Source organism: Tamandua tetradactyla, chromosome 18, assembly GCF_023851605.1.
Source record: "Tamandua tetradactyla isolate mTamTet1 chromosome 18, mTamTet1.pri, whole genome shotgun sequence".
In the NCBI taxonomy this organism is placed as follows: domain Eukaryota; kingdom Metazoa; phylum Chordata; class Mammalia; order Pilosa; family Myrmecophagidae; genus Tamandua; species Tamandua tetradactyla.
In genome coordinates, this window is record NC_135344.1 from 52,823,426 (window position 1) to 52,838,557 (window position 15,132).

The following is a 15,132-nucleotide window of genomic DNA, read 5'->3' on the forward strand; positions in this document are numbered from 1 at the left end:
TTCCACTAGACCTCCAGAGTTCCAAAATAATTAAATTTAGCAGTCCTTGCCAGTTCAATAGTTGTTTTAGTGAAAGGACTGATTCCTGGAGCTTTCTACTATACCATCTTCTGTGATGTAACATTTATCTGAATATTAAAGTTACTTCCATGAAACCATAGCTTCAGTTTCATCCTCATGAAAATCAAATAACATTCTTAGTTATTAATTCAATGAAAATCATAAAAAGAAGAAAATTTAAAAAAATAACCAAGAAAGAAAAATAGTCTCCTTTTCTCATTCTGTGAATTTTCATTAGATTATCTTATCCAATTTTTAATTTTGCATCAACTGCCATATATTAAATGTGATATTTATGTATTAGGATACCTGGCAAAAAATAACTAACACATTTACGTATCAAATTCAAAACATCACATCTACAAAAGACTAAATCCTAGTGATAAAATATAGGGGGAAATTAATGCAGACTAAGATAAGCATATTACTTAAGAAGCTGAACTATGGAATCTCAAAAACCGCTTTATTACATTAATGAATGTTGTCAGTAGTAGAGTAACGAGCACTTTCAATCACCAATTATAGTGGGGAGAAAAGTGTTTCACTTAAACCTATAAATATCATTGATTTTGCATGTGGAGAAAAATAAGATTATGATCTTAAATAGTTATAAAATTAGGTCCAGCCACTGCCCATTCATCTTACCAGTAACTTTATTAGGATACCTATATGAACCAATAAGAATAATGAACTTTTGATATTGGACTACCATGTGGCATCTTAGATAAATACTATTTTAAGGGAATATATAGTTTTATGAATAATAAAACTTTAGTTAAAATACAAAGAGGAGGTGGTGCAATGTGCTTCAGTGGCAGAATTCTCACCTAATATGCTGAAGACTCAGGTTCAATACCTGGAGCTTGCCAATGCCAAAAAATCAAACAAAAAAACCCCATGTATATATATATATATACATGGAGCAACTAAAGAAAAAAAAATAAGATATGTTCACCTGATTTTATCCAGTTATGAAAATTGGTAGAGTTAAACTTTAGCATAGTAGTTCTGCATGGGACACCTCCTAGGAAAATGACAAAAAGTGATATGACGTAATGACAGGAATATTTTATATGTTACATCCTTTCTCATGTACCAGAAAAAGTTCAACACTTAGTATAATTTCAAGGAGGCAGTGAGCTCTCTTAGGGGTTTTAAAAATGTAATTTAAAAGCATGATGTTTTATTACCACTGAGGTGCTAAAAATTTTTTGGAAAAAGAATTTTTAATCAAGGTATTCTGTGACCTTTAGAAAATGCCAGGTTACTATGCAAAACATGAAAATAAAATATTAATGAGTATATTTTTCTTTTTGTGAAACTTCTGTTCATAATTATTTTAAAGTTCTTACCATCCCCTTTGTTTTTCTTTTTCTTTTCTGGTTAGATTTGGGAGAAAAAAATGTCCTTTTGCAGCCATCCACAGATGAGTTAATCATAGTAAAGAAATAACTTCTAGATTCTTCTTTTTTTCTCAGTACGTACATGGTTGGAATGGTTTTAGTAACAGGTTATCTAAAAATGACTGTATATTTTAAATGTATATCATGTTTGATTAAAAATTAATACTTTTACAGAAGAGAAATGCATGTATTTTTATGCATAGAGTTCAGTAAGCAAATATTTTTCATTTTGTGATATTAAGCCCTATTTTTCTCTTAGTAAATACAGAGGAAAGAAAATAACCCTTGAGACATTCTAAGCATGGTAATAGAGGTTGCTGTGGAAACACAACAGGACACTCTTCTATAATACGTAGGGAATTAAGCTGGTGGTTGGTCTCAAATGTAAGTCAAGAGATGTGTTCAATCAGCAAATGTGATTCATGGCATAAGTTGATATAAGTGTGCCTAAGTTTGCCTCAGTTTTATGACAAATCTCACAGACTGGTTGACTTAAACAATAGGAATTTATTTTCTCACATTTTGGGAGCTACAATTCCAAAATCAAGGTATCAGCAGGCCATGTTTTCTCCAGAGTCTGTACCGTTCTGGTGACAGCTTGCAGGTAAGCAGTCTCTGCCTCTGCTACACGGTGGTCCGTCTCCTTAGGCATCATCTGTGGCTTATATTTCCATTTCCAAATTTCCTCTACTTATAAGACCCCAGTCATACCAGATTAAAGCTTACCCTGCTTCTATTTGGCCTCATCTTAATGGGATTTTTGAAAAGGATTAAAAAATTTTCCTTTTTAGAATTAAGTTCATACCTCAAGACACGGGGAGCATGTTTTCTGGGGACATGATTCAGTCCTCAACAAAGAAGCTGTAGCAAGTTTTTGTTTTCCTTTGATAAAAGTCATTACGTAGATTCTGAAAACTATTCAAATCCTGTCTTCAGTATACGAGAATGATAATATACGAATATATGAATGAATATATAGACATTCATTCTGCGTTTCATAATTATGCCCTTTTTGAAACAACATTTAGGTATTTCCCACTGAATTCAAATCCAGATATAAATTAGTACATATGTGGTGCTTAAGTGTGTGGCTTTAAGGACAAATTGCCTGAGTTCAATTATTGGTTCTAAACTCTTACTGGTCTTATGAACTTGTGCACCTTATCTTTTTGTGCTTCAGTCTTCAAATCTGAGAAGTGGGGAAAATAATGGGATGACTACATGCGAATCACTGAAAAAGGTACTTGGCCCATGCAGTGGGGAAAATAAATATCAATTATTATTTTAATAGACAAGTAGAGATTAGTCAGTTATATGTGGATTTAGTTGAGGTTTAATAGGTCTTGACAAAGAACTGCTTTTTGTGTTTCTAGTAAGTAACTATTTCTATTACCTTACCTGACTGGAGGGGAAACCTAATTTAATTAGCAGCTTGTTAATGACAGAAAATTATCCAAAATTAAAGAATATCAGACTGTTATTAGATATGGAATATGCACATTTTTTTTCTCCAATAACTGTTTGTTTCTATTCTGAAAAGGGAAAAAAATATCAGTAACTGCTGAATGAAAAAGTTAGGGATCATGAACAAAGATTTAATCATTTTTACTTTTAAAGAAAAAAAATAGCTCTTTGAAAGGCTTGATTGATGTGTCACCAAAAATTCTTAATCGATATACCAGGAGAAGATTTTTTAATAAACTTAATAGTTAGGCTAAGAAAACCATCAAAAGTAGGTACTAAAATTATCAGCATTGCATTTACCAAAGAAAGCAGATATAAGAGAGCTCCAACAAGATTCAAAGTTATTATTACTGTTTGGATTGAGGAATAGAAAGTTTACCAAATCCAATAGGGTTAAATAATAAAAAGCACACGCAAACACAATTCAGGAGTCTTAGAATTAAATGTATGCAAAATATCATAATCTGCAAGCTCCTTTCTTTTTCTTTTAAAACTCTTCTAACAAGAATCTTGGAGTGTTTTTGTTAATTTTAAAAAATTACAAGAAATTTTGTAAATAGTTTTAACTTTAATGCATTCAAAGTTTCAAATAAGCCTATGAGTTATTCTAACTGGATGTTTATCATTTATATAAAACTGTCATATTTCTACCTTTGAAAGTAATACTTTTTAGCATTTCAGATATAATTAAAATGACAGAAAAAAGAGCTATTCTGATTCATGTTTTTAAAGAGAAAAGTATAATTCAGAACTTAGAAGGCTTTCATTCTAAATTCAGAACCCCACAATTTTCCACTGTGCTCAAAAATTATTTAACTGCAGTTAATAATGTGTTATTTATGTAACATCAGTCTAAAAAATTGCAACCATTTGGAATAGTTTCTCCATTCTATCTTTAAAAATCTTTTTGAAGCTATGTCATCTACAGTAATCTTTCTGTAGATGTTAACATATGCATCATATGCAAAATGCTAAAACATGATTTATGTTACTCTGCCGCCTCACTGCTCTATGTCAGGGAAGAAACGTCAAAGATTTACATGTGAGTATATCTTCATCTTTCATCAGTTCCAGGTCTAATGAGTAAGTATAGATTCTGAAAATATGACCAAGACAGGGTTTCTCTAAATATCAGAGGGTAGAGAGGAAAAAAGTGGCCTCGGTCTCTGCTTCTAAGGGATTCACAATTTCTTTCTGAAGACACGTGTTGGTCTTTTGCATAGCAAAGTGCCTTGATAGGTGGCATTGGATATAAAGTATGTGCAGTGAGTGTATAGTTTGGAGTAAAGCAACAGGTGGCTCTGTTTCTTTTGGTAAGAAATCAACCACAAATTGGGAATAAGGGAGCTGTGATGGGGAAGAGAGACCTCACTAGCTGTCTACAAAATATCCCACTCTGTAGTCTTAAAGTGTAAAAGGCAGATTCAGAACTCAGACTTTCTGCATTTAAGCCTCACTCTTGTCATTTTGGGCAAGTTACTTTGCTTCTCTGTTCTTTCAGTTGCCTCATCTTAAAATGAGAGTAATAGTAATCTTTACTTCATAAAGTTCTTATGGCTATTGAATGAGATAATACTTGTAAAGCACTTAGGACAATTTCTCACAAGTATGAGATGTGATTGCTATTTTTAAACTATAATCAGATGATAGCCTTGCATCTGTCTTACCCTGGGACAGACAAAAGACCAGGACAATATCCACTTGGAGGCAACAGGTGACAATCAGGCATGACCAAGTTACATTGGCAGAAGCAGGAATTATGAGTCAGATGTGACAAAGAGGCAGGAAAAATTCGTCATGCCTCTCTTTTAGTTCTTAAATTCTTGGAAACATTTAAATTTTACATCTTGCTGCATTTTTAAAAGTAAATTCAGATAGCAAATTAAGATAATTTAATCTCATACCATTGTTACTGATTATTTGGTAGAATACAAACAAAATGCTGACAGTTTTTTATTTTTTTGGAGAGGGGGGTAAGATTTTTCCACTGACGAGTGGAATTTGTCCTCTCCTTGAAGCTAAGCTTGGCTTGGCCGTATCGCTTGCTTTGGTCCATGGAGCATTAGCAAATGTGACACACTGATTTTAGAAAAGTGCTCCAGTGTTGGGATTTGCTTTCTTTTGCTGTGAGAAATGTTTGTACCATCATGTAAGTGAGCTTTCAGTGTCCCTCCAAGGAATGAGAGAAGATGAGAGAAATGACCCAGCTGAGACCTGCGACCTTTGACTGCAGCTCCCCTAGAACATCCAGACCCAGCCAACTGACCAACTGATGCAGCGCATGAAGCAACCCAGGAGAGAACAGAACTGCCCAGCTGAACCCAGCCAAAATCGCCAACTTGTAGATCTGTGAACTAATAAATGATCTGTATTTTTAAGACACTAAGTTTAGAAGTGGTTTATTAAACAGCAAAGGCTAACTAATGCACTCATGTTATATTGTGTGACTGTTAATTTTATATTTTAAGACATTATATGACTCTCAATAATAATACATAGACATTATATGAATATGGTGATAGATCATACATATATATGTTTTTAAATATATGAAATAATAAAAGTGATACATAAATATGTAAGTAAAGATGTATATAAATTTATGTATGCAATATAATAAGTATATATATCTATATATAAATATAAGTTTATATGGATTCCTTGCTTTACTCTAAAAAAAACAATTTCTAGATATTGTTGAGATTTTTAGAAAATGTGACTATGTGGAGAATATTTAGACCTTTCTGCAGCACTTGTCTTTAGTTATATGCACTTTTTTAATGTAACAAGTTCCATTAACTTGTTTGTTACAATTTTTTGCATGGACATTTATTATTCTTACTTTGAAAATATGAAAATAACAATTACATAGAACCATCAATGTTCATATAATTTATTCTGAAATTTTTATACTTTATGATTAGTTAGTTGAAGAAATTAATTTTGTCCTCTCCCTTTGCTCTCCCTCTTTTCCATCTCTCTATCTCTACTTTTTCCTCTGTTTTTGAATAAAGGGAGTCATGCCATTGGTGTTGTAAAAAGAACATTGACTTACAATCGCATATTATTTTCCTTTCCCATGAGACTGGGCACAAACCAATCCCTCTTGGGATCAAGTCACTTGATCATGTAGTTTCATTCTCTCATCTGTGACAAGGGCTAGCAATACCTACCTTTCAGAACTGCTGAATGGATATAGAGATTCCTGTCAATCCTGTGTTGAGAACACATAGTCAGTCCTCCATAATTGGTTTTCCCAAATAGAATGGGGAAATGTATGTTGTGACTACATACAGTTCAAATATATTTGGTTTATGGTGCTCACTGAGGGTCTTGGTCACTTGTTTATTTAATCTATAGCTTAGATGCTGAGCATTTATCATTCTTCTTAAATTATTCAATTAGGAATTTAAAATCAAATTCCTTAAAGATTTATAGATTGCTTAAAACACTTGTGCAAAAATAACTCTGTCTCTTTCTGCAATATATATGTTTTATTTGTTAAAATATTTTATCTCTTCTTGAAAGATAGTTTATCATCTATTAATTTAAAAAGCATCTCATAGGAAAAATAGCATCTCACAGAAAGAAAAACAATGGATAGTTTGTGACACATTGATGACATTCATAATTGAGTCTCATAGCAATAAATTGTTTCAGCATCAAACTTTGGCTTATAGAATTATCAACATTTATATTCTAGCTGTCTATTTATCTATACATCTGTTAATTTCTCTATCTATCAAATGATCTATTTTTGTTTTCCATAATCCCAGAAGTGAACTAATTCAAAGCATCTCTCTGCTAATAAAGCCTGGTTGGATGAACTATCTCCTTGATGAACTGTCTATCTTTGGTAGTACTCAGATACATTTACTACTTTACATAACAGTTAATAAAAAATCCATGATAGGTGTGTGTACAGTATGTGCTTAACATTTCCATATCCTCCATACCAAATGTTTTATTCCAATTTCGTCCTCTATGTGCAAAAACAGCAATTACACATAAAAATAATTTAGTCACAAATATTTCACAATGGGAAATTTGTAATCATGTTAATCTATAAAAATGAAATCCTCGATAATGATAAAATATGACTTTTCCGCTTTTAATTTATAAAATCAAAAGTCACTCGCCAACATAATTTAAATGTTTTATATATTTAAATATATCTATATATATCTATATATATACATATGATGGCATTAATGTTTAAAATTTTTCTTCCTGGTGGTTTTGTTTTATCAGGGATCACAGAGTATCATTGCAGGACAAGGGCCTAAAATAAAGTTGATTTAGAATTTTGTTTTAATCTTAATTTACACTTCCTGATTTCAGAGGAAGATAATATTAATATACTTTGGGAAAATATTAAACATGTACTCTAGACCGACAGTTATACTTAACAGTCATTCAATATTGCAGGAAACAGTGCTTCAAGTAGGTCAGACATTTTAAAAGCATACAAAGAAGCTCTTTTGGGAGATGAATAATTGGGGACCAGTCATATGCTGAAGTTTTCAAAACTTCAATGGATGTCAGCCATATCTGGTAAGAACATATTGTTTCTCCACTCATGAAGCATGCCGGGAAATATGTTTAATACATACCCTTTAGAAAAGGATGAGAGAGTTGAAAAATTATATAAAAGAAGTAAAATTTTTCCCAAAGCAATGCTTCTCTGAACTGGAATATGCCTATTCCAACTTGATTTTAAGTGATCAAGTGTGCAAGGGAATGCAAAATTTAGCAAGACTACAAAATGGCACAGCTTGAGTATCTAAAAGACATCACCTCAGGATTACGTTCTCAAGCCTATCTTACTCTCCCTTGTTTCCTTCACCTATTCCTCCATTACATTTTACATGTTTTTTTGCCCAAATTCCTAGAAAGTTTTGAACTAAATAATTTCCTAACCATGAAAGAAAAATAAAAATGAAGGATAAAGGTGGGAAAAGCTGCCCAGAAGAGACAAAGCCCAACTCTATTCGTTTCTTAGAAAAAGAGGAAAATAGAAGCGTGACAGCTGATTCTGTCATCTGGAAGCAGTCCAACATCCCGTAAGAAATGTGAACACCATCAAGAAATATGGCTGTATTTATGATTCTTTTTCTCATATTTACTATCATCAGGTCACCGCCAATTCAAGGAAAGAGTTCTCTGTCAAGCGGTGTCTAATTTCTGTGAAGCTGGGGACAATTTCTGGGAAAAAAGTTAAAATGTTTCTCCTTCTAGGAACTTGAACGGTGATATTAAGGCTTCCAAAAGCACACTGTGAAACTGTGGAGAGAATCCCCAGTGAAGACTTGAACAAATGAAACAGCCCATCTAACAAGAAACATTTTCTCTCACTTCAAGTGTACTGTGAGAGTCAGGGAGAATTAAGGAACTCATCAAATTGGAATAGAAATTAGAATTTCATAAGCGCTGTACTGGGATACATTGTGAAACTTGTTTCTAGCCCTTTTCTGGTTTCAAAACTCTGAGGTGAAATCTAACTTGCTGAATGTCGCTGGCTGTGTGGTATCTTTGATATAATTACAGATGTTACTATAGTTTGTGTGGTTAGGTTTCCTTTTTTTGAATCAGAAGGGAAAAATAAAATAAAACACCATGTACCTCTGGGGTTAAGAAAGAAACACTCAATTTACCTTTAAGTTCTGGGAACAAGAATTCAAGCAGAAACTTGCTATCTTAATGGTGACTAGAGAAAGAACAAAAATTTTGAAACCACTATTATAAAAAAAAACACCATTAAGTGAAAATATTTCTCATCTTAGAAAACAACATTCATAGTATTCCTAATTCTAGTTCCTCAAGAGACAGCTCTGTGTCCACTTTGTAGCCAAACTCAATGTTGGGTTATTTCCATAAGTATCTTTCAATTGATTGGTAAACAATTTATATTGTATTCTCTATAATACTAACAAATGTCTTACAATTAGAGGGTTTCCAATATATTTTTTAAATGAATGAAAAAATGATTCCACCTCAAGTTTGCTCTGTACATAGCACATGCTTCTCTGGCACCAATTCAGATCACTTGTTATCTTTTATTCTAGCTACACAGTGTGAACACCATATATCGACTCCACAATTCCATGCAGCAGCGACCTGACAGCAGCTCATCTCGTCACCTGTTCTTGCCTCCCACCCAGGGGCTGTCCTGTAACTAAAGGGGTTTGGGACTCTGCAGGACTCAGTTTGATGCTCACACACAAGCTCAGTTGGACAGAGGATTTAATGTTCCTTGGGACAAAACTTTGACTGGCTGTGCATGGGAGCCAGTGAATAAACTCTTCCCTTTTTATATCACTGGATGAATTGCACTAAAATGAAGTTTCTTGGCTTTTCAATGGGGTATTTCAATCCAACATGATCATTATTACAAGCACTTTACAGTACTGTTCTTAGTAATGCATCATATGACTTTCTCTCTCTCTTCACCTTTCTTCTAACATCTGCTCACTGGGGTTACACTGTCTAGTATAGTAGTAGCACAGGAATCTTTATTTCAGCCTCTGCATTCTGGGAAACCTAAGATAAGATTTAGCTACTTTGATTTGAACATTTCAGTACTGAATCTGAGATTTCTTTTTCATGTGTGTGTATGTGCATGAGCATGTTTTGAATATATTTTAAAGCCCAACAAATAAATTAAAAAGCAGAACATTATCCTCTAAGTATATTAATGGTTTTTTGATCACCGGGATGAATAAATTACTATCATCAAGCACTAAATGTAATTTAACTCTGCATTATCCTTTAGTCACAACAGGTATAGAAACACTCACACTGTCCACATCCTATATCCTTGAAACCCTGTCATTCAAATATATCTATACCTCATAAAATGTATTATTAATAGGTTTATTAATTTACTGGATCATTTAATAGGCTGTACCTTTACCAATTGCTTCTCCTGAAACCCTAATATTCTCCTCTATGTGGAATAATAAAAATATATAATTATAGTAATGTTCACCACTCACTAGGTGAGTTCTATTTTTCAGGCAAAGCTATTTAATTATTACCTCTCCATTTAAAAAATATGGTGAAAGCATAAGGACAAATACTGTATGATTTCATTTAGATGAAATATCTAGAAATAGCAAATTTGCAGAAACTGAACATAGAATAGTTGTCACCTGGGCATAGGGTAGGGTGTAAGGGGGAGTTGTTGCTTGTTGGGTATAAAGGGTTTGTGAATTTCGAAAATAAAATAAATAAAATTAATTTCAGAAATTTCTAAAAGAATGAGTAAACCACCCAAAGTCTCTATGGTTGGAAAGAATGTAAGATTCAAACTTGCTTATTCTCTATAAAAGGGTACATGACTTGAAATTTAAATTGTTAAAGGCATTTCTTCAGGAAACCAAACTCTTTGGTTCAGATATATTGCTTTTACTAATCATATTATATTAAGCTTAGACAATTTAGATTGGTCAAAATGTGTCATACTCATTAAATGGTTTCCCTCAAATCTCAGATGTGTCAAACAATCCTGTAAAAAATGCAAGATTTCAGACACTTGATGTCCTTTCAGGATGGTAACCAAAAGATACACATCTGAGTTCAATGAATTCACCTTATGGACTTATTTAAAGTTGTTCTTTTAAATCTGGGGGAATAGCTATGACATCCAATTATTTTCATTTCAATTATATTTAATGCAAAGTTGCCATTTCTCCAAGTGATAATTAGCCAATAAAATTGTTTCTACATAAAACAAGATACTCCAATTTTTATTTGTTATTAAAGTTACACATCCAAGTCACTAAAGAGCTATATCACTGAATAGTGATTCAGAGGCATAAATGAAAAAAATGCAATAAAAGGCAACTACCATAGTTTATTATTTCATAATGATAAACAAAAGAAATATGCTTTCATTCCATTTTATAATTTAGAAAGTATTCTCCTAAAGGTACAATTCTTCAAATTTCTTCATTGAAGTATCAGTCTAGAACTGTCTTGCTTTTAAACACAATTTTATAGTATAAAAGTAAAAGAATCTTTATTAGCTTGAATTATATACCATGATTATGCAGTTTATATTTTGGTTAATGACCTATTTCAATCCATTAATTAAAAGACTGATGTAAAGCTTTACATTATACTCAAATATTTTCAAGATGAAATAAAGCAAGGTATGATAGCAGTTATTTTGCAGCTATAAATATTAATGGCCAGCCTCACAATGACATCATTAATCAGGATGGCCTGACTGTGGGTGCATTAGTTTCAAAAGGAGCACTGATATAAGAGTACATGAGCCAGTTGAGTGTATGTGGGGTGGGCAGTCCTAGGCCCAACCTCATTGTATATACATATTTCCATAAGTTTCCATTCTGCAGCCCAGGGGAGACATTATGGCTAATGGAATGGCCTGACCTTATCTTAAACCTCACACCAGGAACAAGCAGCTCCAGTTGCTTAGCAGGGCTGGAGCTATCCATGGTGGCACCCCACCTCTGCCTGGGTTATCCAAACATCCCACAGTTGGTCAGCAAAGGTTTGTCTCTCATCTCCAATGGGAATCTGGTCATGCATAGCAGCCATCCACCAACCCCCAACCCAAGCAGTTGGCCTTCTACAGAGAACACCCAGGGTGAAACCTCTTTCCTTGCTCTTTGGACCTTTTGTGGTAAGTAATAAAGCAGTCATTTGTTGAAGTCTTTGCTGTGCTTGAGCCCTTGTTCCCACAATGTACCATGTAGCAGCCAGGCAGGACCTAGGGGAGAATTATCTTCTCTATACAACCTCTGCCGGAGGTCAAAAGAGCTAGAGGTCTTCTGTTTGCTTACTTGTTCCAGAGACCACAATGGAGGTGGGAGACTTTGAAGGGACTAGAACATTCAGAAGTTGAGTCACAGAAGAGAGAGCAAAGAGATGAAGAGGAAATTATAGGAAATGAAAGAGTAATAGATCATGGGCCGAGACCTGAATTTTGAAATGTTGTTTTAAAATTTCACTTCCTCCTCGTGGATGAGGATGTCTTTATATAAACAAAGAGACCCTGACGGAAGTCCTTGATAGAAATAAAATATTTGAATATTTTGCCCCTTTCTTAACAGAATGCCAAAAAGGTAAAAATATAGATCATCAAGGATCATCAACATAGGAATAGAATAAAATGTTCCAAAATAGCAGCAGGCCTTATATCCAGTTAGTAAAATTATTGGAAAATTTTATTTTCTTCCAAATGCTCTTTTTAATTTTAAATGTTTATATTGACAATTATTAAACATCTTCTTTCTCTATTTTGTTTGTGCTTGTACTTCTTACATTCCATTCATTACTTGAGTTAATTCATTACATTGGTGTTAGCTTTTCAAATGCAAATCCTTCAAAAACATCATTTAAACTCACTAAAATATAAGAAAATGAGGTTATTTTCTCTCTGGTAAGAACCAGCTAAGGTAGCAATTGTTTTTTCTTTTTCCTTTCTTTCTTTATTTCTTTTTCTTTTTTTTTTTTTATTGTATGTATGGTGGGGATCACAGTTCATTCTTTTTCCATGTGAGCATCCCATTATTGCAGCACCATTTTTGGAATTTTTTTTTCTTTTTTTCTTTGCTTGTTTGTTTTTCGGGAAGTGCGTGGGCCAGAAATTGAACCCGGGTCTCCCACATGGCAGATGAAAATTTTACCACTGACCTTGCACCTTGCAGCACTTAATTTTAAGATCTCTAAATATAAGACACTGGATCTCTTCTTAATAAAAATTGTATATATTATCAGTGAAAAATAAACATCATTTCCTCGTATTTCCTGTTTTGGGAGACAATTTGTAGGGCTTGTATTCTGGCAACTTAACTATTTCTGGTAAAATACAAAAGATGTTCTTTGCCTGTATGGATTAGAAATTTAAAAAATCCAAAAGAAATAAATGTTACTTGACCATGATCACCTTAACTGATTGATATCACATTTGCATTCTCCAACCCCCTGCTTTCTTTTGTTATTTATCACATTTAATCTTTTCTCATTAATACTACAGCACAATACATGTGGTATATCAATGTGAAAGTTTAGCCTTAATCAGGTATTCCTGATTCAGCACAAAGCCACTGATTTAATTGGAATTATTCCTTCAAGTGTTAAGTGTTAAATGTTACATTAATTTCAAAAGTGCTTCTAAAATTAAAGTCAAATTTTTTGAGTTAAATTTTACTTGTTAACCACCATGGTACATTGTGCCCTTCTGTTTCTTTCATCATAAGTAAGATAATTAAAAAAAAAAAAGATAGCTATGACAGTTACAAACGATTAAGGAACATTTTATATTTTGATATTTTTAAATAGAATCATTCAAAGTTTTCTATGACATGTTGATTTTGGGAACGTTAATTTTAAGAGCCAAAGGGAAGCTTAGCAATGCATTTATCTCAAGCTAACAATCATAATTAGCTTAAGTTATGCAATGCCCTCAATAAGTAAATGACAGTTTGGCACTAAGGCACATTTTTGCTAGTATTTTGCTAAATATTTGTATAAAAAAAAGATTTGCATCATTTTCAATTTACATAAGCCATTAGTGATTATGGCCCAAGGTATTAAGTGAACATTATTTAAATAATTTCCAAGTCTGTTCCACAGTAGACCATGGATTAATCATCTGTTATAAACATGGAAGCAATTAAGTGAAAATTGCCAGGTTTACACAGAAGAAATTATCATTGGCAATTACAGTATTAGAGAATAAGTACCAATTTAAATTTTGTTGAACAATAAAATCCTGACCATAGTACGATGTCCTTTTTTGGAAAAATAAAACAAAGCAAATTTAGCAATTAAATAAAGAGGATTTACAACTGTATTCATGGGACCGGAAAGAAAACATTTGCCCTACCACAGTAAATAAAACAAAGTCTCATTTTGAAATAGAAAAATAAAATACACATGAACATGATTAATTTTGGAATTATTGTGCTTAGCAAAGCAATTAATTTATAGTGCTCCAAGTTTTTGACTCTGAATGGAGGCACCATGCTAGAAATGTGCTAATCTACTATGTAAAATAACCAAATATGGGAATGCAAAATGATGTACATATCAGATGAGTGAAGTTTTTAAAATCATCAGAAATAAAATCCATTCATAATAATTTTTCATCCTTCTAAAACAGATTTTAATATGTTTACATTCCCTTTTTTTGGTAGAGTAAATGAACTAGTGCTTACAAATTTTAAAATATCTCATTTAAACCCATATAACCTAGCTATGATTTAAAAGAAAAAGCTATAGCTATATTCAACCATGGAAAATTAAGTAGGAAATGTGTAGCCATATCCATTGAATTAGGAAAAATATAATAAATTGGCAGCTAACTTGTATGATAGCAGGACACAGATTGTTCCAAAAATGTTTACCCAATCAAGATGGGGTAGAAATATCTGAATGGTACCAACTGAAAGAGTTAAAATTTTTGAGCTGTCGATTGAAACACCTGGCCAGAAAACTGAGACAGGTATTTCATACATGTTATCTTTGTGACTTTTAACTTCAGACATGCATTGAGAAGGATGAGACAACTCATCTTTTAGATTGTTCTGCACAAAACTGTAAAAGGTATTGGTTTTTAGGGCTCATGAAAAAATTCACAATAGAGGAAAGAGAAATATTTTCTAAGGATTTGAAGGGAAGTCTTCTCATTAAATTGCTACTTCATGCAAACACAACAAATATCAAATATATCTAGTTTCTAAAGTGCAAGTGGTTCTTTGTTAATATGAGAGCTGGCTAGAAATTCCTTCCTTCTCACTCTTTAAAACCTATGAAGATATTTGAAAAGAGTAAAGAAAATAGAGTCACCAAACTATTATAGTAAAAAGTTTGCTATTATAGCAAACATATGAAGGGTTTGGCAGAATTTTTGTTCTTTAGTGCCATAATAATAGAGCTCGGCAAGAGTGGAAATGCAACTTATTTTATATTTTTAAATGGATCAACAGATTTGGCAAGAGTAGGTAAAGGGTGAGTTTATTCACTCCAAATTATGCTCTGAGACTGGTAATTCAGAGACTGAAACATTCTAAAATATGGAAGTTTTTCATTCTTGAATCCATAAAAAATGGACAAAGAAACAATAATCAGATCTAAAGGAGAAATTATCAGCTGAAAAAATAAATTTACCTTCAAATATAAAAGAGAAAATATCCACTGAAAAAAAAATACATACACCCTCAGATCATATTAC

The 15,132-nt window shown here is 32.7% G+C and overlaps 1 long non-coding RNA gene across 5 annotated transcripts; it reads left to right on the forward strand.

The window, feature by feature from the left end:
- The first annotated feature begins 1,795 nt into the window (after positions 1-1,795).
- Positions 1,796-5,307, forward strand: LOC143662652 (uncharacterized). Of its 5 annotated transcripts, none has more exons than XR_013165512.1 (4): positions 1,796-2,067; positions 2,644-2,703; positions 3,841-3,969; positions 5,082-5,307. It is a non-coding gene; the product is annotated as an uncharacterized LOC143662652 (long non-coding RNA). The 5 variants fall into 5 exon arrangements; XR_013165513.1 differs by having other exon boundaries at positions 5,093-5,307; XR_013165511.1 differs by having other exon boundaries at positions 5,105-5,307.
- Positions 5,308-15,132: the final 9,825 nt, after the last annotated feature.